Here is a 24,637-nt window from a genome sequence, read left to right on the forward strand (position 1 = left end):
AATTATGGTTGTTGCATACTGGTAACCCAATATTTCACCCAAGATTGGCATACTGGTGCCCCCTTATAAGTCCCTATTATATAGTACTTGGGTACCCAGAGCATTGGGGTTCCAGGAGATCCCTATGGGCTGCAGCATTTCTTTTGCCACCCATAGGGAGTCCATGCAAAGGCTTCTGCAGGACTGCCATTGCAGCCTGCGTGAAAAGGTGCATGCACCCTTTCACTGCCAGTTACACTGCACCAGGTCACTTATAAGTCACCCCTATAGCAGGCCCTCTAGCCCTGAGGGTAGGGTGCAGAGTACCTGTGTGTGAGGGCACCCCTGCACTAGCAGAGGTGCCCCCACGACCTCCAGGATCATTTTCCCAGACTTCAGGAGTGCGGGATGCCATTTTACACGTGTACTGGAAATAGGTCACTCCCTATTCTCAGCTACATAATTGTAACTCCGAACATAGGTATGTTTGGCATCAAACATGTTGGAATCATACCCCAAGGCTTTTGCAAGCATTGGTTGTATGATTTCATGCACTCTGGGGGCTCCTTAGAGGACCCCCAGTATTGCCATTCCAGCCTTCTGAGGTTTTCCAGGCAGCCCCAGCTGCTGCCACCTCTCAGACAGGTTTCTGCCCTCCTGTTGCTTGAGAAGCTCAAGCCCAGGAAGGCAGAACAAAGGATTTCCTTTGGGGGAGGGGTGTTACACCCTCTCCCTTTGGAAATAGGTTTGTAAGGGGTAGCCTCCTTCCCCAGGGCACTGGAAATGCTTTGAAGGGCACATTTGGTGCCCTCCTTACATAATCCAGTCTACACCGGTTCAGGTACCCCCAGTCCCTGCTCTGGCACGAAGCTGGACAAAGGAAAGGGGAGTGACCACTCCCCTGTCCATCATCACCCCAGGTGTGGTGCTCAGAGCTCCTCCAGAGGGTCCCTGGGTTTTGCCATCTTGGATTCCAATTTTTCAGCGAACTCTGGGAGCATCTGAGTGGCCAGTGCCAGCAGGTGGTGTCAGAGCCGTCCCCTGATAGGTGCTTACATGTTTAGCTGACCAATCCCCCTTTCAGGGCTAATTAGGGTCTCTCCTTTGGGAGGTTCTTCAAATTCAGATTACAAGACTCCAGCAGGAATCCTCTGCATCCTTCTCTTCACCTTCTCACCGAAGAAACTGCATCTGGACCCTCCAGGAACTCCACAAACTGCAACAACGAAGCAAAGACGACTTCTAGAACATTGTAACTTCAGCTCCTGCCAGCAACTGCAGCTGTTTCCCAGTCGTGCATCCTCAGAGGACAGCCTGTCTTCAGTCTGCACCAGAAGAATGAACAAATCTCCCTTGGAGTGAAGGAGTCACTCCCCTGCTTCAGCAGGCATCTCTCTGCAACGATGACCATCTGCATGGGTTCCCTCTCCTGACGAGTTGCATGGATCCTGCATCACGGATGGTAGACTGAAGTGGTCCTGATGGTCCTGACGTCCTACTGTCCAACTTTGGTGGAGGTAAGAGCTTGCCTTCTCACGCAAGACAGTACCCGTGTACCACGTGTTTTTCAGTTGCCAAAGCGTGTGGCATCCTTCCATGAAATTCTTTGTGCACAATGTAGCTCCGGCCCCCAGCACTCCTTCCTGAGATGCACAGCTTCCTGAGTGGTTCTCTGGCGGCGTGGGATCCTTTGTTTTTCTGCTGCGTGGGCCTCCTTTTGCAACTCCTTTGTCCCCATGCTGGGGGACTCCTGTGTGCGCTGGCAGGTATTCTGTGGGCTCTCTGAGTTGCTCAGAGCCCCCTCTGACTCCTCCTCCTGGGTAGAGTCCACCAGGTCCCTCCTGGTCCCGGGCAGTGCCATTTTCCGCTAACCATGAGCTTTGCCTGTGCCAAGGCTTGTTGGTGGAATCCAGCGATGCAAACAAGACTGCAATCATTCATCTGGTGTGGGATATCATCTGCACCAACCACGAACCTGCATCCATCTTCTTGGGTGCAGTACTCACTGTTGTTTTTCACCAGTGGTTCTTCTTTTGCACCTTGATTCGGGTTAGCAGGGGCTCCTGTCCTCCCTGGACTCTTCTGAGCTTCTTGGACTTAGTCCTATTCTTCCACAGGTCTTTAGGTCCAGGAATCCACCCTTTGTGTCTTGAAGTATCTTCTGGTTCTTGCATTATCTTCTTTCTCGTGTTCTTGTGTGTTCTAGGAAAGTTACTGTGATTTACTCCTGCTTTCCTGGGCTCTGAGGAGGGTTCTATTACTTACCTTTGGTGTTTCTAATACTCCCAGCGCCCCTCTACACACCACACTTGCCTAGGTGGTAAACCGATATTCGTATTCCACTTTCTTAGTACATAGTTTGTGTTTCCCCTAGGCCCATTTCTAACCATTGTGATTTTCACTGATTGCACTGTTTCCTAACTGTTTTTATTGCTATTGCTGCATACTAGTGTATATAATTGGTGTACTACTTACCTCCTAAGGGAGTATAGTCTCTATGGTATTTTTGGCATTTGTGTCACTAAAATAAAGTACCTTTATTTTTGTAACACTGAATATTTTCTTGCTTGTGTGAGTACTGGGTGACTACAGTGGTATTGCATGAGCTTTGCATGTCTTCTAGATAAGCCTTGGCTACAGCAACCCCTAGAGAGCCTGGCATCTAGACACTGCCTACATTTCACTAATAAGGGATAACTGGACGTGGTATAAGGTGTAAGTACCATAGGTACCCACTACAAACCAGGCCAGCCTCCTCCAAACCACTCTACTATATAGGTTACTTTTTACATTTTTCTTGTAATTGGCGACATTGGGTCATCCAGATAACTTGTGTAATGCCCGAATACCAGTCTTTCTCGATTTCCCCTGTTGATGGTTTCCCACTACATTTGATCTTCTTTAATATCATTGTTCATGGGAGTGGTGTTGCATTTATTTTTAAGGGACCCCTGTTCCTTTAAAGTTAAGTTTACTGCTCCATTCTAGGACACTCTACTTACTCCATGATACTATGCCACACCAGTCGATGACACATCATTCTCCTTTAGGCCATTCACTTTGAGCCATGCTGAATAGTAGTCTCACTAGTGTACAGCATTGTTAAAAAAAATGTTGGCAAAGGCAATAGAACTTGCATAGGGGAGACTTATTGGCTTTGCCAATGCTTGTTTATAAGGTATGAACTTTAAGGTGACTTGCAATATCCTTATGTACACAGGGGGTATTTTACTCCATATAATACATGGTCACACCTCCAACTTTCCCACAAACCACTTAAAACCTTAGTGCATAGCTTCTGTCATCCCAAGCTATTAAAGTAGAGCAGAAGAAAGAAAAGCAGCATTACATTTTTTGCTTTAAACAGCTTTATTAATTATGCTCTGTGACCTGATCTGCCTTTTACCTTGGCTGCTAGCTCTGGCAGAAGGCATTGTAATGTCAGAACTCGACTGTAATAACCCTATCATAGTCATTTTCTGATGTCTTTTCTTTATAATCAGTGAATGTCTTTTCTTTACACGCTGTGACTTGGTGCATCACAAACAGCCGTTTCTAAAGAAATTAGTGACTGCAGTTTATACAGAGATTAGAGAATCTATGCTTTTGATCTCTCCAGTGCGGTTCCAATTGGCATGAGGCAAAGGGCATGATGGTTGTGGGGCGCAAAGGGTATGTGCTTCCTTTTTACCCTCCTCCTTTGATTTGCTTGGTGCATGAAGATGCAAGGTTAATCAACATGTTATTTTCACATTTGAGCTAATTTCTTTGTGAATGTAAATAACAATAAAAGATACTTTCAGACTGTGAAAACATGCTTTCCTTTCTCCCTATTTCACTTCCAATATATATGATTGTGTATATTTATCGGAGCCTGCAGTTCGTAAACAACGAGCGATTTGTATAGGGTTGATTGAAAGTCCCCAAGGCTGTCCCTGTCCCCCCCAGAAATTTGTTGTCTCCTACACCCCTGTATACTGCACTGCCATAAGACGTATAGCACGGTTAAAAATGGCCCGGCATGTATCGTGACAAACATTACAGACTGATAGAGTCACAACATTACAGACTGATAGAGTCACAAGACGGCACGAACAGGTCCAGTTTCCACCAATGCTACTTTATTAATGGAGAAGCAGCTTGGCCATGCCACTCTGTTCATCGCCCAGGCCCCCTTTCCCTGCTGCCCCTCTTGATAGAGGTGATACATCTGAAGAGGCCAGTTTCATCAGCAGTCCTTCATCCAAATATGCTCCTTGCAGCCGTCACTTTTCCCCAGTCCCCAGCAGCTGCAGATTGTTTCTTCCAGCACGACATACGATGAATCGTTTTGCGAAATGAAAAATGGCCATGGTGGATTCTGGGTAATCGAATGCAAATGAGATAGCAGGCGAGGATGGCGGCACTGTTGCCTTGAGCCGCGCCACGAGGTGACTGATCTCTGAATGAAGGCGGGAGTTTTCCCCGCCTCTTTGACGTGAAAAATGCCTCTCGGATAGGGGAGTTAATCGACAAGAGATTCGAAGGTGATCGACGGCGCCCCCTCGGGGACATTTAACTCATCTTCACAGAAAGATGTCACACAACGTGTTTTTTCTTGTCAGCAACTGCTTACAAAGAGGGCTGAAGTCTGCAAGATGACGTGTAAACAACCGAAGAGTGAGATAAACCGTAACCGTGGAGGCGGTGAAGAGGATGGGTAACATGACATATCTCACGGGTGGGTAAATTAAGAGGTGCCGGTGATCAAAGCCCTTCTCTTAAACACGAGGCTGTTGTAATTAAATGTGCCAGCATTGAATACTGAGGCAGCGTAATCCTGACGCCATCTCGGGCCTCTTCAATCCATTTACGGACACCCCTGCCCCTTCAGCTCATCCTGCAACTTCTCCCTTTATGACGCTTTTTAGTTTTTCCTTCTTCCGTCTTTCCCATATGTGTCTCTTGCTCGCAGCAAATGCTTGAGGCATAAGAATAAGCCCCGGCCCTCAAAAATAAGTGCTGGTGCTCAGCACCGGAAACAACAAGCACAAATTAAGCACTGGTGGGTTGACTACCACTAATAGTCAGCACATTTTGACATGCACCTCAGCTCTTACCTGACGCGGTGTGTGGTATTTAGTGTTTGCGCTACACACAACCACACAAGTGCGTCTAAAACAAGACTGCAGAAGCACCTGTTGTATAGCCCTCAACCCTGTAAAACCACACAAGGCCGGCTAATGGCGCCATGTGCGACAATCTTTTTTGGCACCCCTCATCCCATGACCACCTCTTAGGAATACCTCACTACCACCTGGGAAAAGTGGCTCTCATCTCTCCATAGCCCCTCTCTCACATACATTTCATTTGTTTTAAAGATCTGGTAAAGGCTGGCTTTACTAATCCACTCTGGTAGCCACATAAGATATAGTTCTGTTCTTTGCTTCAGGCATATTAAACCTCTGCACTACTTTATGGTGAGTCAAAACTACCAATTACAAAACCCCAATCTCTCTCTCTAGCAAGAACATTAATCACAAGAGTTATCTTGACATTTTACTTGCTTCCTGAAGGCTGGACACAAGAAACTTTTCAGTAGGTGCTTTTAAATCCAAGTTTTGTTAGTTTATTGCTAAACACAGCGCCCCCCTGAGGTTAGTGCCCCATATCCAGGTCAGCACCCGTTGCGGCCACTCCAGTCGCACCGCCCTTAAGCCAACTCTGAAACCACATCAGTGCATCGACGGCAGAAGTCGCACTTCCTAATGCAGTGACGGACCAAGTATGTAATCACACCACTGCACCTGAACCAAAATCGCATCAGCAGCTGTCATCCCATGGATAGGATCCCAAGCACCTACACTGATGCCCCTCAATCACAAGCACCATGGGCACCTGCTATCATGAATGTCAGTTCACCAAAATGCTAGGGGTAGTGGAAGTGACATCACACACCCTTTGACCTTCAATTTCACTCACATACACATGCTTATGTAAACACACACTCACCCTTAAGCATGCACACAACATATATTTAAAAGCATTTTTTTACTTACTTCAGCTTCTAGGGAGGGCTATATTCCAGCTAATTGTCCTCCAATTTTTATTATATTAATAGTGAATAATTAAACTTTATTTGCTATAAGTGTATTAAAAAAATGAAAGAAGACAAAGAGAGTGGAGCCCCAACCGACGTCCATAATGATGAGCTGCCACTGTGTTCCTGGCACTGATTTTCCCACCTCTGAATCCAGGGGTGGCAAAGACAGTGCAAGTGTCGCAAGGGGCAAGACAGGGGGTCTCATCTGTGACCCGTGGCAACCCCTAAATGACGTCCATGCCTCCTGTCCATTCATAGCCTCCAAAGCGCCCACACTGATTCACCTCCTTTACTCCATCAATAGCATCCCAGGCACCCACAGCAAGTCACCTCAGTCAGAACCAGCATCTCTACCCGATATTCCTATATTAGGATTCCAAAGGTCCTTACCGATGCACTTCAGTAGCAACCATCATCAGCACTTGCTATTTCAGTATTAGAATCCCAGCTGCCCACACCAATGCACCCAGGGCACAAGACGTAAAAAAAGAAGTGGGGGGACTAGCCAATTTAAGCAGTATGCAAGTGACATCATGGCGCATTACATCAAAGGGTGTGAGATCGCATGTGGCATCACAGGAAGTGACATCACAACCTGTACCTCAGAAGAAGTGACATCAGTTATTATCACCACACACATTTTTATCAGGTTTATTATGAGTACATGCAAGCGTATTACGAGATGTAATATATGAGATTTTGCATCATAGTTATGCCAAAAAAGTGACACACCCAGATGCAAAATCTGGACCTCAGTTCATGCATTTATTTTCAAAAAAACTCTGCCACAAAAAAAACGGCAACACAGAGAATCTTGACAGTAAATCTGTTGTGCTTCATTCGTTAAAAAGTCTACAGTTAAACTATTTTATGGATTAAGGCACCTGCTGCAGAGATCCTTGTGCACAGGAAATCTCAGTGAATAATAATATTGGCAAAATAACTCTGGAGATTAACACATCTGCTGGACAGATCTGAGTTTTTTCCTCTAGTCCCCGTACTTAATCAATGTAGTATAGAGGGTTAGTGTGTCTCCTGTAAAGCACATCATGTAACATGCAGACAACACATTTTAGTGTATGTTGCTAGGCAAGTGGATTACTGTTTTTAACTCAGAGATCCTTTTGTTTCTTGGAGTTATGAGCTATGAAGGACATGTAGCTCCTACACCTTGTAACCTTCACTGTTTTATGTAACACATCCTATATATTGATTTACATGCACATGATTTTTTTGTCATTGTATAATGTGTATGTGATGTAAAGGGTTACATGTCGGAACAACTAATACTCGAACCACCCATGCCTGATCAACAAGGTCGGAACAACCACCTCGTTCTTACCACTAATGCCTTTACCACGAATGCCTTAACAACAATTAATTTGTTGTAAAGGCATTCCTGATAAAGGCATTAGTGAACGGCATGCATGGTTCCAGCATGCGTCCCCCCTGGCCACCCACCCCTAAAAATGACCGTGACCCCCCCACCCCCACAACCACCCCAACCCCCCACCCCCAAAACTACCGCAACCCCAACCCCCTCCCCTAAAACCTAAAGCACCCCAACCCCCACCCCACCCCTAAAACCTAAACCCTGACCCCCCCTCCCACGCCCCTAAACCTTAATCACCCTGAGCCCCCACCCCACCCCCAAAAAATAAAAATACCCGACTCCCTACCCCGCCCCTAAAACCTAAAGCACCCCACCCCTAAAACCTAAACCCTGACCCCCTCTCCTGCCCCTCAACCTTAATCACCCCGAGCCCCCACCCCACCACACCCCTAAAACAAAAAATACCCCGACTACCCAACCCCGCCCCTAAAACAAAAAATACTCCGACCCCCATGCCCTTAAAACAGCCCCAGTCCTAGTCCAACTTACCTCCTCCTTGATCACGTCATCCTCCTCAGCCGACTCCCTTCTTCTGTGCCTTAACCACGCATGTACGTGGTTCAGCACATGCGTGGTTAAGGCCCTGAACAAGGAAGTAATGGAAAACGAAAACGTTCCGCTTTCGTTTTCCACTACTTCGTTGTTCAGGACTCGTTGTTCGGCATGCTTCCCGATGTAAAGTGCTCTGACGCCCTGCATTGGGAGGAGTAGCGCTGTACAAGAAACAAAACAAAATAGTGGCATTTAAATTGTTATTTGTGTAAATACTGGGACAAGCCATCACATCTGACATTCTTAGAGTGCATGGATATTTCTTACATACAGGGTGTTAGAAATGGGGTCTTTGGTTGGTAGTCAGGTTGCCCCTCTCCAAGCAAGGACCCTCATTCTAGTCTGGGCAAAGGAGAAATACACCCGGTTAACTCCCGCTCATCCCCTTGGTAGCTTGGCACAAGCAGAAAGGCTTAACCCAGAGACAATGTGTAAAGTATTTGTACCAATACACACAGTAATACAATAGAACACTTCAAAATGCACACCATACAGGTTTAGTAAAATAACAAATATTTATCTAAATAAGACCAAATACGATAAAAATCCACAATACACAATAAAAAATATAACTCTCTCATTTAAAAACAGAACAAATAGTGCCTAGAAGCACCAATGCTTCAATTTGATGTTAAGCAGCATCGTGACGGAATCATTTCCCTCAATGCGAAGCCACTGGCGCCATTTACGGAGTCACACGGACCCCCCAAGTACAGTACCTTAGCAAAAGTGGGGAAAATAGGTTGGTGCACAGAGTCGAGGAGTGAGGCATCGCTGGATTCGAGGCGGCATCGGTTCCAATGCTATGAGGAGAAGGAGCGGAGGTTTCACAAAAAGGTGTCGGGTCCTTGCTGCGAAGCGGTGGAGGTGAGGCGGAGTCAGTTGTGAGAGTCGGTCCCTGGGCACCTCTGGCAAAGTCCGACGAAGTCACGATGCTGCGAGGTGACCTCACGGGGTTGTGCTCACATCACAGGGTCAGAGGCACTGCGACGGAGTCGGGTGTCACGAACTTCAGAGCTACAACACTCCAATCGGGCGAGTTCTTGGGACATCCGTGGTGTCGATGACACAGGGTCTGTGATGTCAGTGGGGTCGTCGCACTTCTGCGAAGTCCATAGCTTCAGGTGCAGGCGGCATCACAGGTGACATGCAGCGGTGTCCTTGCGAAGTCGCATGGCATCGTCCGGTGTCATTTCACAGGATTTTACCAGAAATTCACTCTCAGGTGCTCAGGAACTGGAATGACACCCTCTGACAAGCTAGAGTCTACAGCATGCATACTCAGAGACTGGTTGTTGAAGCTTTTGCTGTCCCTGAGGCTTCAAAAACAGGAGGCAAGCTCAGTCCGAGCCTTTGGAGATTCTTCTCAAGCAGGAATATACCACAAAGTCCAGTCTTTGTCCCCTTTCACAGGCAGAAGCGGCAACTGCAGGGTAGCCCAACAAAGCACAGTCACAGGCAGGGGCAGCACTTCTCCTCAGCTCTTCTCCTTGGCAGAGGTTCCTCTTGGTTCCAGAAGCAAATCCTGAAGAAATGTAAAGTCTGGACTTTTGGGTCCATTACTTATACCCCTTTCTGCCTTTGAAGTTGCCCAACTTCAATGAAAAGTCTCTGCTATTTACAGGATCCTGGCTGGCCCAGGCCAGGCCCCATGTACACACCAGGGGGTTGGAGGCTGCATTATGTGAGGGCAGGCACAGCCCATTCAGGTGTAAGTGTCCACTCCTCCCTCCACTCTAGCCCAGGTGGCTCAGCAGGATAGGCAGGCTACACCCCAGCTCCCTTTGTGTCACGGTTTAGAGTAGATTAACAAACAGCCCAACTGCTAGTCTGACCCAGACAGGGAATCCACAAACAGGCAGAGTCAAAGAATGGTTACAGCAAGAAAATGCCTACTTTCTAAAAGTGGCATTTTCAAACTAACAATCTAAAAACCAACTTCACTAAAAGATGTATTTTTAAATTGTGAGTTCAGAGAGCCCAAACCCCTATTCTATCTGCTCTCAAAGGGAAACTGCACTTTAAGAATATTTAAAGGCATCCCCAATGTTAACCTATGAGAGATATAGGCCTTGCAACAGTGAGAACCGATTTAGCAGTATTGCACTGTTAGGACAGGTAAAATACATCAGTACATGTTCCACCTCTATCATACACTGTACCTTGGGGCTACCTAGGGCCTACCTTACGGGTGCCTTACATGTTTAAAAGCAAAGGTTTGGCCCTGGCAAGTGGGTACACTTGCCAACTGGAATTGACAGTCTAAAACTGCGCACACAGACACTGCAGTGGCAGGTCTGAGCCATGTTTACAGAGCTACTCATGTGGGTGGCACAATCAGGGCTGCAGGCGCACTAGTACCATTTGATTTACAGGCACTAGGCACCACTAGTGCACTCTATTAGGGACTTACTTGTAAATCAAATATGCCAGTCTTGGAAAAGACAATTACACATACAATTTCACATAGGGGACACTTGCACGTTAGCACTACTCAGCAGTGGAATAGTGCCCAGAGTAACAAAAACAGAAAAGGTAGAGTCCAGCACACAGCAACAACATGGGAAGTAGAGGCAAAAAGTTAGGGGAGACCACACCAAGGATGCCAGCTGAAAGTGGGGAGAACTAGCCAACCTCATGGGAGTTCTCATCAATAAGGCGGAAGAATCTGGACAGACCATCAGCATTGGTGTGTTCTGTTCCAGGGCAGCTTTCTACCATAAAGTCCATTCCCTGTAGGGAGATTGACCACCTCAACAGTTTTGGGTTCTCACCCCTCATCTGCATTAACTATCTGAGGGGACTGTGGTCTGTCTGAATTCAGAAGTAAGTCCCAAACAAGTAGGGACTCAGCTTCTTCAGTGGCCAGACCACAGGAAAAGCTTCACGCTCATTTGCACTCCACCTACGTTCCCTGGGAAAAAAACCTCCTACTGACTAAGGCTACAAGTTGATCTAGGCCCTCTTCATTTAGCTGTGGCAACACTTCTCCTACACCATGCTCCGAAGCATCATTCTGCACAACAAATTCTTGAGAGAAGTCAGGTGCCTTCAGCATGGGTGCCGTGCACATGGCTGCCTTCAGGGCATCAAAAGCTGTCTGGAAAGACTAAGGGCCAGATGTAGGTAGAAACCAATTTGCGAGTTGCAAATTGCGTGTCCTTCCGACTCGCAATTTGCAACTCGCAAATTGGTATGCAGAAAGGTGTCTCAGACACCTTCTGCGACTCGCTATGGGGTCGCAAAGACCCACCTCATAAATATTTATGAGGTGGGTCGCAGTTTGCGACCCCATAGCGAGTCTAGGCACTCACAGGGATGGTGGCCTGCTGGAGACAGCAGACCACCATGTCCGTGACTGCTTTTCAATAAAGCAGTTTTTTTTTTCTCTTTGCAGCCCGTTTTCCTTAAAGGAAACGAGCTGCAAATAGAAATAAATACCGAAACCTTTTTGTTTCGGTGTTTTTTCAGAGCAGGCAGTGGTCCATAGGACCACTGCCTGCTCTAAAAAACATTGTTGTGAGCATTCACAAAGGGGAAGGGGTCCCATGGGGACCCCTTCCCGTTTGCGAATGAGTTACCATCCACTTCAAGTGGATGGTAACTGCGGGTTGATTTGCGACCGCTTTCGCGGTCACAAATCAATCCTACATCGCGGTGCGACTCGCAAATAGGTAGGGAACGCCCCTTCCTATTTGCGAGTCTGAAACACATTTTGCGAGTCGGTACCGACTGGCAATATGTGTTTCAGCATCGCTTGAGGGCATTAGCGCCTCGCAAACTGCGTTTTTCGCTGTTTGCGAGGCGCTAATGCCTTCCTACATCTGGCCCTAAGTCCAGATCACTTTCTTGGTTTCCTTTTTGGGAGTTAACTCCGTTAAGGGAGCAACAATGGTGCCATACCCCTTAACAAACCTATAGTAACCTGTGACACCTAAAAAGGCTCTCACCTCTGTCTGTGTCTTGGGAGGCTCCCAAGTCAGGATAGTGTCAATCTTGGGTTGTAGGGGTGCCACCTGGCCACTCCCTACCTGGTGCCCCAAGTACACCACAGAGCCCTGCCCTATTTGGCACTTGCTAGCCTTAACAGTGAGGTCTGCCTTCTGCAGGGCCTCAAACACTTTGCAGAGGCGCTGAAAGTGTTCCTCCCAAGGTGAGCTGAACAGAGCAATATCATCCAGGTAGCCTGCACTGAAATCATCCAATCCAGCCTACTCCAGGTTAACCAGCCTCTGAAAGGTGGCATGCCATTTTTCATCTGAAAGGCATCACGCTAAACTGGTAATGCCCATCTGGGGTAGAAAATGCAGACCTCTCCTTAGCCCCCTGAGTCAGGGAAATCTGCCAATATCCAGAGGTCAGATCAAATGTACTTAGATATTTGGCAGACCCGTAACCGATCAATGAGCTCATCAGCTCGGGGGATGGGGTGTGCATCAGTCTTAGGGCCAGATGTAGCAAATTTAAAATTTGCGAGGTGCAAAGTGCGAGTCCATGCGACTCGCACTTTGCACCTCGCAAATTGGTATGCAGTACGGTGTCTCAGACACCGACTGCAACTCGCTATGGGGTCGCAATGACCCACCTCATGAATATTCATGAGGTGGGTCGCAAATTGCGGCCCCATAGCGAGTATAGGCACTCGCAAACATGGAGGCCTGCTGTCGTCAGCAGACCTCCATGTTCGTGACTGCTTTTTAAATAAAGCAGTTTTTTTTTTTTTTAAGTGTAGCCCGTTTTCCTTACAGGAAAACGAGCTGCACTTAAAAAAAAAACGAAACCTTTCGTTTCGGTATTTTTTCAGGGCAGGGAGTGGTCCCTTGGACCACTCCCTGCCCTGAAAAAATATTTGTGGGTCCAGTCACAAACTGGAAGGGGTCCCATGGGGACCCCTTCCAATTTGCGAGTGGGTTACCATCCACTTGAAGTGGATGGTAACTGCGATGCCATTTGCGACCGCGTACGCGGTCGCAAATGGTATTGCATACCACTCAGACTCGCAAATAGGAAGGGAACACCCCTTCCTATTTGCGAGTCGGAAATGCATATTGCGAGTCGGTACCGACTCGCAATATGCATTTCTGCATAGCAAAGAGGCATTTGCACCTCGCAAACGGCGTTTTTCGCCGTTTGCGACGTGCAAATACTTTGCTACATCTGGCCCTTAGTGACCGCATTGAGTCCCCAGTAATCCACACAGAACCTGAGTTCTGGCGTGGCACCAGGAGCTTCAGCCTTTAAGACCAAGACCACAGGACTGGCCCAAGGGCTACTGGAAAACTCAATAACCCCAAGAGCTAACATTTTGGATACCTCATCCTTTATGTTGGCCCTAATCTTCTCAGTCACTCTGTAATCTTTATGTTTCACAGGAGGACTGTCCCCAGTGTCCACACCATGTGTACACAAATGAGTAACCCCTGGGATCAAGGAAAATAATAAGGCAAACTTTCCCAAAACCTGGTGACAGTCCCTCTGTTGCTCTGGGGTTAGTGAGGGGCAGAGGTTCACACCCTCCACAGACCCATCTTTCTCCTTAGATAGGTGACATCACTCTTGCATTCCACCACCTCAAAAGGCCCAGTCCACTTATCCTGGAGAGCCCTAGGCTCCACTGGGGCCATCACCCACACTTTCTGACAAGGATTAAACTCAACCAGAGTGATATTCTGGTCATACTACCGTTTCATATCTTCCTGGCTTCCTTTCAGGCTCTCTTGAATGAGCTTCCTGAAGCTGAATATCTGGTTCCTAAAGTCCAGCATTTAACTGAATACATCCTGGTGGGGGGGGGGGGAGGGGTTACTGGAGGTTTCCTCCAAGCCTTCCCTAACCAGACTCAAAGGTCCCCTGATGTGGTGGCCATACAACAACTCACAAGGGCTAAATCCAAGACCCTCCCTGTAGGCAACTAGAAGGCGTGGAAAGAGGATGTCCCACTTACTCCTCAAGGGCTCTGACAGGCCCATGATCATGCCTTTCAAGCTGTGGTTGAATCTCTCAACAAGATCTTGGGGATGATAAGGAGTGTAAACTTCTAGGTTACCTCACACTCCTTCCATAGAGACTTCCTATATGTAGATATGAAGTTGGTACCCCTATCAAAGACCACTTCCTTGGCGACCCCATGTGGGTAAAAACCCCCATCAGTGCACCACAAGGGAGGTGACTGATCTCAAGGGAATGGCTTCTGGGTACCGGGCGGCATGGTCCACCAAGACCAGGATAAACCTGATGCCCATGGCTGTCTTGGAATCCAGAGGCCCCACAATGTCAATATCAACTCTTTCAAAGGGGGTGCTGACCACATGAAAAGGTTGGAGGGGATCCTTATATTTCTCCCCACTCTTGCCACTTGCCTGACAAGTTTGGCAAGACCTACAGTGTGCATCTGAGTGCCTGTTCATTTGGGGCCAATAAAAGTGGGTGACAAGCCTCTCAAAGGTCTTGTCCTGCCCCAGATGTCCAACTAAAGGCACATAATGAGCCAGACCCATTAGGAAGGCTCTGAAGCACTGGGCTACCACCAGCACACAGGCTGACCCAGGTTCAGCAACCTTAGGCTCACTGTATAGGAAGCCTTCGTCCTAATAAATCAGATGTGAACCAGACTCCTTGCCAGATGCTTGGTCTGCAGCCTGCTGCCTCAAACCCTCCAGAGTAGGGCATGTCTTCCGTGCCTCACAGAATGCTTCCCTGGTGGGTCCCCCTTCCTGCTGCCATGGAGTCAGCTCAGGAACCTTCCCCAGTTCAGCCACCTGTTCCCCTGTAGGCTCTGGGACATCCCCCTCGGGTTCAGCCTCCTCCCGGACTGAGGGAACTTCTGGAGTGGGTTTCCAATGCCCCTTGCTCTTCCTCCTTCTGGCAGACACTTGGGCCACTCTTTCAAGCTCCAGGGTCTCCTGATCACCCTGATGGGCTGCCATTGACCAGGTGGACACACACACACCCACCCAGGCAGACCCAACATCTCCAAGTGAGACCTGTGTTCCACCTCATTCCAAGGGGAATTCTCCAGGTCCGTGCCAAACAGACAATCTACAGGCATGGTTGGACTCACAGCTACTCTCAAGGTACCTGAGAGACCAACCCCATTCAAAGGGAATCCGTATCACTCTGCACAGGCACTCTGAGTTATCTACTGCAACTACTTGGTGAAGTACATGGGGGTCTAGCTGCTCTTTAGACACCAGGTGACTTCTCACAGTGGTCACACTGGCTCCTGTGTCACTCTGAGCCTCTACCCTCTGTCCATTGATGGTCACCCATTGCCCTGTACTTTTTAGTGTTCTCAGGCACAAGGGGCCTTTGGACCATCTCACTGTCCCCTAGTGAGACAAGGGTAATCTCAGTTGGCTCCCACCCACCTGGAACCAACTCTTCCCCAAGTGCTACACTGCCAAACCCTGTGACTGAGCACCAGTGGGTGCCAGTGTCCACTTGGGACATTTGGGATCCTCCCCTCACATGACCCACCTGGTCACATGCATAACACTTGCGGGACCCCCTCTGCAGGTTTCCCTTTAGAAAACCATGGCTTCTTCTCAACTGGGGGCTGGGAATCCTACCCTGGGAAATAGGTTGGGGCCCTTTAAAGAACTCCTCCTGTTTAAACTTACTCTCCCTATTCTTCTGAGAGGGACCCTGCCCACCCTTGGCGTGGTCTACCCATACCTCTTTTGGACCCTGGTGCGCTCCCAATTATCAGCTTCCTGTGCAAGCTTCTTGGGGTCAGTCAGCTTGCTAACATAACATAACGTAACTGTTCAGCGTTGGAAAAGTGCTCAGAGTAACAAAATCAGCAAAAACAGAGTCCTGCTCATAGCAACAACCTGGGAAGTAAAGGCAAAAGGTTAGGGGAGACCACGCCAAGGATGCCAGGTCTAACACAGGGTCTGATCAAAGTCAAAACCTTGCCTCTCTTAAGTACTTGTGAAGTGATAACAAGCTGTGTGCCTTTGTTTACCCCCATTGTCTTTGCGTTCAAGTGTGAGACTCCTCATAGCTCCCAGACAGGATACTCCAACAAAAGGAGGCCTGATAGCCCCTTAACGTCCGCCTTTGTTTTGGGCCCAGCTTGAATTTCAAATAATAAAGTCCCCTTTCTGCCTGCATTTTGCTGCTCGGAATGAGCGTAGACAACTGCAAGCGCTGATGAATGTGTTCCGATGTCTGAAAATTACACTGGGACGAGTTCAGCATATATGAGTGATACCCAACCTTCTTATCAGGGTGGACAGTGTCCACCCTGTGAAAATAGTGGAGAACGCTGCCTACCCACATGTACCTTTAACTTCTGCCCTTGGTGAACCTCATGCACGCTCAATCAGCATCTGCACCTGCTATACTATTATTAGATCCCAGACATATACTGCATTTGCCCTTGATCCTAACCTGAAACAGCGACAGCCTTTTCAATATTGAAGCCGCATACTCCCATACCAATCGGCCTCAGCCATATCCTATAGATGCTGGTCCTAATCCAGTATTGTAGCCCCAAATACCCACACCAATATACCCAGTACTTTAAGTGGAGTGAAAAGGTGGATAGGGGGTCTCTCAAACAGCACTGCCAAAGATGCATAACTATGGATGCTTTCAAAGAAGTACAACCTATGCAATTAAGGGTGTGGCTTGAAACATGTAAACTAAAATCATATGCTTCGCATGGTCTTCTACCGGATCAGTATTTGGGTGGCTCTGTGTAAGTTTTTTGTTATTGCATGTCACACAACACCCAAAACATGTACCTACAATAAGTCTGACAGACCTATAGGCTTTGTTAATGTTTGTTAACTGTACCAGGTAAGTGAATAACAAGACTGATTTTGTTGTGAATAATTTGAATGGAAAATGTTTCAATTCTGAAAATATGAGCTATGAATTGAACATTACTAAGATTTGTATGAGGGTTAGGGACCTTGGGAGAATCTCAATCAGTCGCATTTTGTCCCTCACACTACTTTCTTTTGCAGTCTCTCATTTTGTTAGACACTTGGGCAGATGTACGAAGCATTTTTCTGGTCGCAAACTGCTCATTGGTTCATTTGCAACTGGAAAAATGTACCAAAGCAAAATGCGACTCAGTAACTTGTTTACCAAATAGCATTTTGCTTTTGCAATTCGGTATTAAGAAAGGGCGTGTTTAGGGCATCCCTTCCTAATACTGAATCACACTGACATGTAGAAATGTTTTGAGACTGTGAATGCAGTCGCAAAACATTCACAGTTACCACCAACCTCAAGTTGGTGGTAGCCTATTTGCAAATGGGAAGGGGTCCTTCTGGACCCCTTCCCCTTTGCGAATGGAAATGTAAATATTTTTTCAGAGCAGGTAGTGGTCCCAGGAACCTCAGCCTACTCTGAAAAAATGAAAAGAACACTTTAAATTTTTTGTTTGAAATGCATCCCATTTTCCTTTAAGGAAAATGTGCTGCATTTAAAAAAAAAACTGCTTTATTTAAAAATAGTCACAGACATGGTGGTCTGCTGTCCCCAGCAGGCCACTATCCCTGTGAGTGCGGCCATTCCCAATTGGGCCGCAAATTGAGAACTACCTCATGAATATTGATATTGTGAATTACGAAATGTGTCTGAGACACATTTGTACATTTCATTTTGCAAGTCTCTAATTGTGACTCGCAAAAAGTTGAAATAAGAGACTTGCAAAATGAAATGGACATACATCTGGCTCTTATTTCCTTTTTCTCTCCACAGCCTTGCTGCATTTTCAATGGGCACATAAGCGACCATTTCTCGGTGTGCTGTGCAGAAAGGCAAGGGACTGGATGTGCGTATATTATGAATATCTTTATAACCCACCCAAGGCACTGTGAGAACCTCACAGTGTTGCAGGTATTTTCACCCCTGCTTCCAACTTAGAGTTTTCCTAACTTTTTCCTTTATCTTTCTTCTCCTTTTTCCGCATTTCTCTCTCTTGATCTGGGACAAAGTCTAAATGCTAAAAAATAAGTCCTGACCCACAAACCTTAGTGCCGGTGTGCGCCACAAGCAGCCAAAAGCATGACATAAGGATTAGCACACTTAGATAGCAAAGCACTCTGCAATACAAGGGTGTGCACACACAAGTCCAGCAGTACAACTCATTCTGAAACTGGAGCTCACCAACCCACTGCTCTCCAATTGCACCTCAATCTTGGTCTCCCCTTCTCCCTTCGATTACAAACACTCAAACACCCACAAGTGCAAACATACTATAAACAGATGCCGACATAGAAATTTACCCACTTAGAGAATTAGTATGGGTGGAATCAGTTTTTTAGGGTTGAGCGCAAAGCGCTCCGTCCCTGCGGTAATCTCTCTGTAGGCTTTTAACCATGCCCATGTCATGCCCATCAGTTTGGCTGGTTCGTGAGCTTGCCTTTTAAAATTAATTTGATTTAATTAGTGAAAGGCATGCATATGTCATGCCTTTTCCGGTGTTTAGCCCTCCTCGAGTGCACCGGCCAACTACTGGAAACATCCGAGGCTTCATGTTTTCTGTATTGTTTCTGGACTAATATTTTTTTATTTCATAGGCAGCGTGATGTTGCAAGGCTGTAGTTGAATGCTTTGCATAACATCGACCGTGTTACATGGATAATTGCACTTTTGCCGTTTACATGGATAATTACACTTTTGAAGGTTTCATAGATAATTGCACTTCTGTTTCCTTTTGTGTATCTGCTTCGCGCTCATGGTAGCCGTTGGCTCGCTTATGTGAAACTGTTCAGTTTATGTGGCAAGAAAAGTCCGGTTAGGAGTTTAAAACTCTACTAGCTCTAACTCGATCAAACGCGAGACACATTGCATTGCAAATGCTTGTTGTTTTGTGTGGTTGTGTTGCAGGCATAGTAAACCTCAACAGATAATACTCAGTGGTGCTGGAACAATTTTGAAAGAGGGTTGCTGCCATCCTGACACTAAAGTCATAGTGATCGTGAAAATCCAAGCATCAGACAGAACAAGTGTAGCAAATAAGCCATGTCTATTCAGCAGGAGAGTGGTACGGATGTAGTAAATACCTTGTAATGTGTTTTGGAGACACTATCATAAATTTATTACCAAATTATAGTGTGGTAGCTCGCCGTCATTCACAGACAGTGCATCTTTTATTTAATGGCCACTAAAATTGCACAGACATGCAGTTTTACTGATAAAACTACATACTGCACAAGGAATAACAAGGAATAACATTTGTGTATTGGGTTTTAGCAATTATTTAGCATTTGTGCATTTCCAAACAAAGGGCCTCATTACAACTTTGGCGGGCGGCAACTGCCGCCCGCCAAGTTATAACCGCTGTGCAGCCACCAATGCGGCCGCCCTCCCGCAGTGCCCATTTTGACATCCCCGCTGGGCCGGCGGGCGGAAACCGAGTTTCCGCCTGCCGGCCCAGCGGGGATGTGGGCCGCAACATGGGAGCCAGCTCCAAATGGAGCTGGCGGTGTTGGGGCCATGCGACGGGTGCAGTTGCACCCGTTGCGCTTTTCACTGTCTGCAGAGCCAGTGGCATGGGCAGTGCAGGGGCCCCCAGGGGCCCCGCGACTCCCCGTACCGCCAGCCTTTTCCTGGCGGTTAAAACCGCCAGGAAAAGGCTGGCGGTCGGGGACTCGTGATCCCCTGCCCAGGCGGATTATTACCGCTGGGGCAAATATGGCGGTAAACCGCCGGCCCCGGCAGTGCGACCACGGCGCAACCGCTGCAGTCGTAAGGACCTTGGAAGCACCGCCAGCCTGTTGGCGGTGCTTCCGTCATTTCAGCCCTGGCGGTCCTGTACCGCTAGGGTTTAAATGACCCCCAAAGTGTCTTCATTTGTTTTGATGCTATTACAATCATTCTTTCCATTGCAACTCAGAATTTTTAAAAAATGTGCCTCGTGGGTTTTCCAAGAGGGTGATATAGTTTGAAATATGTGCACAGTTCATTGACAGGTACGCTAATGTTGTTATGTGCTAGATTAAAATTGACATCCTACATTGTTTCCTTTGACACTCCTTTTACACCAGCAAGATTGTCACATAATTCATTTTACAAAATCCTCTCACTTTTCAGTCAGAGAAAAAAAGTATACACCAGTCTCCATGTTAAAATAATAAGCAGAAATGTGTCAGCAGACCTATTCTGACATTTGGCCTCTGTCTTTGAATGCACACCAAATGTGACAAGATAAAAACAAAATTTACTAAATTTAAAGGCAGCTTTTTTGCTCATTCCCTTTCTGAACTCCAGCGGTTATTTTAGGGGTTCTGCAGCAATCGCCTGCACCGCTATTTATAGTGCCCATTATTATATTCTGCTACTTTACAATACTTCAAGACCCAGTGACCCCTCCCCATTGACCTCTACTAATCGAGTCTGCCCCACCTCAACTTAAAATGGATGTATTCATCCTCATGTACCCACCTCCTCTCCTCCCTTATCCCCCTCTCATCCTGTGTCGACTTTGTAACTGGGTGACTTTAGATGCACCGAGAACGAGGGTGTCAAATCAGCCTGACTGTGTTAACAGGGAGTCCATAGATACGCGCACACACGTTGTAAACAGACATGCATAATTGCCTTCTATTTGCATGTCATTATCATTGATTTCCATGTCATTCCAGACATGTTTCTCTGGAGCGGAAATGAGGCGTGCAAAATGCAAATTCCAAGGGCCAGCTGTAATGAGGAGCAGAGCAGAAAGAGGTATGAAAAACAGATGAATGTGAATAGTAAAAGTTCGAGTGGTGCCCATCAACATCAAACCCCGTCACTCCTACATCTGAGCCTGCTGCCCCTGGAATGGGCTGGGTGCTTTTGAGTGATCACAGCTGGGCTCTCGGCCTTTCAATCACTAGCTGAAGATCCCCTTCTCTGACATAATGATCACAAAATAGCAGTTGTGTAGCAAGGGCGCATGTACATTATTGCAGGCAAAAAAATAAAATGACAAAGCCTGTAGGTCTCAGCTCTAAAGCGCTGGGCTATTGGTTTTGCCAACGCCAATCGTATGTGAAAGCATGGATCAAGGTGCATGCACTCTTGTGGCACGCAATCTTCAATGCGCTTTCTGTTAAATCAAACCCATTCCAAGATGGCCATCGTTGTGCACGCCTGCGTTGTGATGCATGCACACGTGTGCGTCATAATACATGAGGTCATTATTAATTTAGTAGTCTAACATGGGGGACAGCCATGTTACAATGGCAAGTTAACATTTTAAAAAAGTGACAAGCGTTCACAGACTGTAAAAAGAAATGGAGCATCAGAGCAGTACTTTGGAGCCGTTGAGTGGTTGTTAAAAAATAATAAAACGAAATACTGGAGCAGGAAGTGAGGGAGTGTGGAGTTAAGAGATCTCATGGGGCCAGAGGAAAAATAGGGGAATAGAGCCGGGAAACATATGTTCTCTCTTGGAGTGCTGAATACAAAATAAGCAAATTAGTTCCTTAAAGTATGCAGTGGAAGGATACAACACATCCAATCAAATGCTGTGAGACTGAAAGGCTCCCAGATGGGACAAACACAAGAATGGTAAGGAAAGCCATCAAACCAAAGCAGGGAAATGAGATAGACAACAAGACCATTTAATCATAAGGAAAGGCTTGCCCCAAAGATCACAATAGATCTTCCAACACATAGCTAAACTGCCTGTAACCAGGACCTACAAATAGCACCCCAATGCTTTGCAGTTGTGTAGTAAAATGTAAAGACAGATAGTAAAATAAGAGGCAAACCTCCCCCTAAAGTTCAAACCTTTTTTAGATAACAACTGTCATGCTACATGTTGCAGCTGTGTGACACACAGTTTCAGCACTTCACACAGCCACCTGACGATGAGGAAGTTTCACACCGTGAAGAGTAAGATGTGCTGGAAACTCTTACATGGAATTGGATTTGTCAACTAATTTGTAGAAAATCTGCCCTGTTGGAATTCATTACGTTTTTTTGCCCTTCTCCAGAACACAGGAGTGGACTCCAGGTGGCTTATTTGTGGAGGGTAGATGTGGCTGCTTAGCTACCCAAGAACCGATGTATCTCACTACTGTCACACCCCTCCACAACACTTTGTCCTCCTCCCCGGCAATACTGCATGGTGGCAATTATTCCAAGGATAGTAGATAAGTTATAAGAATTTGCCCCTCCCTGCCACACATACCCCTCTTTCTTCTCCTCAGGAGCACCTGGGAATAAGCACTTTCATTTCCGTATCCTTGATGATGGTCCAGCACCAGAAACCCCTTCCTTTTTCTTTCTCACCTGTGTTAAAAATGATCTAATTACTTCAGTGATTTATGACTGATGCTGCTCTAGTGCCTGAAGCCTGTATTGCAAGCTTGATTGATAAACTGTACTTAGGCGCTCAGTGCATTGTGGACTAGCTCTCTCTGCTCAATGTAATGATCAATTGTAAGAGCCTGTAAGTAGTGGTTAATTTGTAAAAAAAAAAATACTAAGTGAAGGAGCCAGGCGTTTTTCTTAAGAGACTTCCACGCATGCCAAACTACCTTATGTCAAGGTTGTCTAGCTTTGTTTTCATCTCTTGCCTCTTTCTTTCACCATCTTCCACCTCCCATCTCTTTATCTTACTTTTGTAGTTTCCTGTCATCCCTGATTTTCTTTTTGTCAATATTTTCTCATCTTACTCTTTTTCCTTTTTCTGCCATTCTCTCTCTCGGGGTCAACAATTTGATCCCCAAACATGTGTGCCAGTGACTACTTCCTGCACAAGTTATGAACTGCTTATCAATTGTCACATGTCAGTTTCTGTAGAGTGCTCTGATGCACCAGAGGCCTGGTGGGCGCTGTATAAAACTATGTAACTAAATAAATGCAAATTCATTATTGTGGTAGAGTGTTCCCCTCAAGTCTCTGGTCTGCACTGCCGCTGCACACAATGACATCTTAAGGATTTTGGGGGCTGTTTGGAACAGCCTTGAATTTATGATTCATGTTCAGCTCTTTCTTGCCATCTTGGGCCAGGTTGCTGACAGTACCCGGGCACACTGGTTCAAATTTTAAATGTGTATATGTCTAATATTCAGAGATAGTGGCCCATATTTATGGAAGGTCAGCGCCGCCATTGCGCCATTCGTTTTACGCAAATGCAGTGCTAACCGACTGCCATATTTATAAAGTGGTGCTCGAGCAGTCTAGTGCCACTTTCCTGTAGTTTGTGTCATTTTTAAGGAGCGCTGCTTTACCTTGCATCGTTTATCAACAATGATAAGCAAGGAAGGTGTTCCCTCCCAAAAAATTATGCTAGCCCGCTAGCGCCATATTTAAAACTATCGGAAAAATGGCGCACGCCTAAGATTGCCTCGAAAAAATGATGCTAACTCTGATTTGTGTCAAAATTTTAATGCCTGGTCAGACCAGGCATTAAAATGAAGCCACAAGTATATAAGGAAAACCCACAGAAGGAACTCTGGCAAACAGTGGACAACATGGACCTGTTACTGCTACAGGAGACGACAACAATGATGACGCCAGGTGCCATGAGCACCACCGCAGCACCCTTAACCACCACAACAGCAGCCACAAACACAGCGCAGGAGGAGAGAGAGAATATTTTACCAATGGATATCCATCCTTGGCCTCAGGAAAGAAGATGTCATTAGACTCTTCCTTTTCAAGCAGGGGTCTATTGTACAGGTGCTCCATTACATTGCTCCCGACATCACGGTAAGAGTGGAAAGTCCTACAACCATGCCACCCATGACCAAGCATCTGGCCGAATTCGACATGCTGGCCTCTGGCTCATTTCAGATTACTACAGCATCATTAGGTGGTATCTCCCAACCATCCTTTTCTGCATTTCTTCTTATGAGACTGGACACCATCATCTGACTCACTCCCCACCACATCCTGTTCCCCAACACCCAGCAAATGCAGTAGGAGACCAAAGAAGGCTTCTACCAAATCTCTGGGTTCCAGCATGTTCTGGGTGCAATGGACTACACATTTGTCCAACTTGTCTCTCGTGCTGCAACAGAACACTTTTTTTGGAACAGGAAACACACACACTCAGTAAACGTGCAGGCCATTGTGGACCATTGCAGGATACTCACCAACATCCTTGCGAAATATCTGGGCAGCGTGCATGATGCCTACATCTTCTGACACTCAATAATAATCCAACGTTTTCAGGATAGACAATATGGCAATGGCAAACTTGTAGGAAAGCAAACATGCACAACATAACACATACAACATACTAAACATGTGGGAATAACAATACATACACCACACTCCACACACATGGATAGGGAAGAACAGATGACTGTTGAACAGCACATATGCAACATGCATCACTCCACACATTAAAAGGTGGTGCCAAGCCACTACATGTGTTCTGATGCTGCATTGAAAATATGGCCACTTCACACCTATCACTTAGTGTGGAGATGGTCAGCAATGGGTTTTGTATTGGGCATCCCACCTTCAAACAACTTGCATATTGGCACTGCCTCACATTTACTACAACTTTGGAACCTGACGCAGCACCATGAAATAATGCCACCCTTAGGGTGGTGTCACCATTGTCCTGTCAAGTCAAATACCTAATACGGTAATTTTGTATACTTTTTCCATGTGTGGTGCATAGTGCAGTAAGTGTCATCCTATATGTATAAGGTTTAGTGTAGGGG

The 24,637-nt window shown here is 46.5% G+C and overlaps 1 long non-coding RNA gene across 1 annotated transcript in view; it reads left to right on the forward strand.

Moving 5' to 3' along the window:
* Nucleotides 1-24,637, forward strand: part of LOC138286754 (uncharacterized) — a 146,564-nt gene that overhangs the window by 64,753 nt on the left and 57,174 nt on the right. The window contains exon 3 of the long non-coding RNA XR_011202050.1: nucleotides 20,612-20,693. This is a non-coding gene — a long non-coding RNA (uncharacterized lncRNA). The remainder of the gene's footprint in view (nucleotides 1-20,611; nucleotides 20,694-24,637) is intronic.

Source organism: Pleurodeles waltl, chromosome 3_2 (assembly GCF_031143425.1).
Source record: "Pleurodeles waltl isolate 20211129_DDA chromosome 3_2, aPleWal1.hap1.20221129, whole genome shotgun sequence".
NCBI classification, from domain to species: domain Eukaryota; kingdom Metazoa; phylum Chordata; class Amphibia; order Caudata; family Salamandridae; genus Pleurodeles; species Pleurodeles waltl.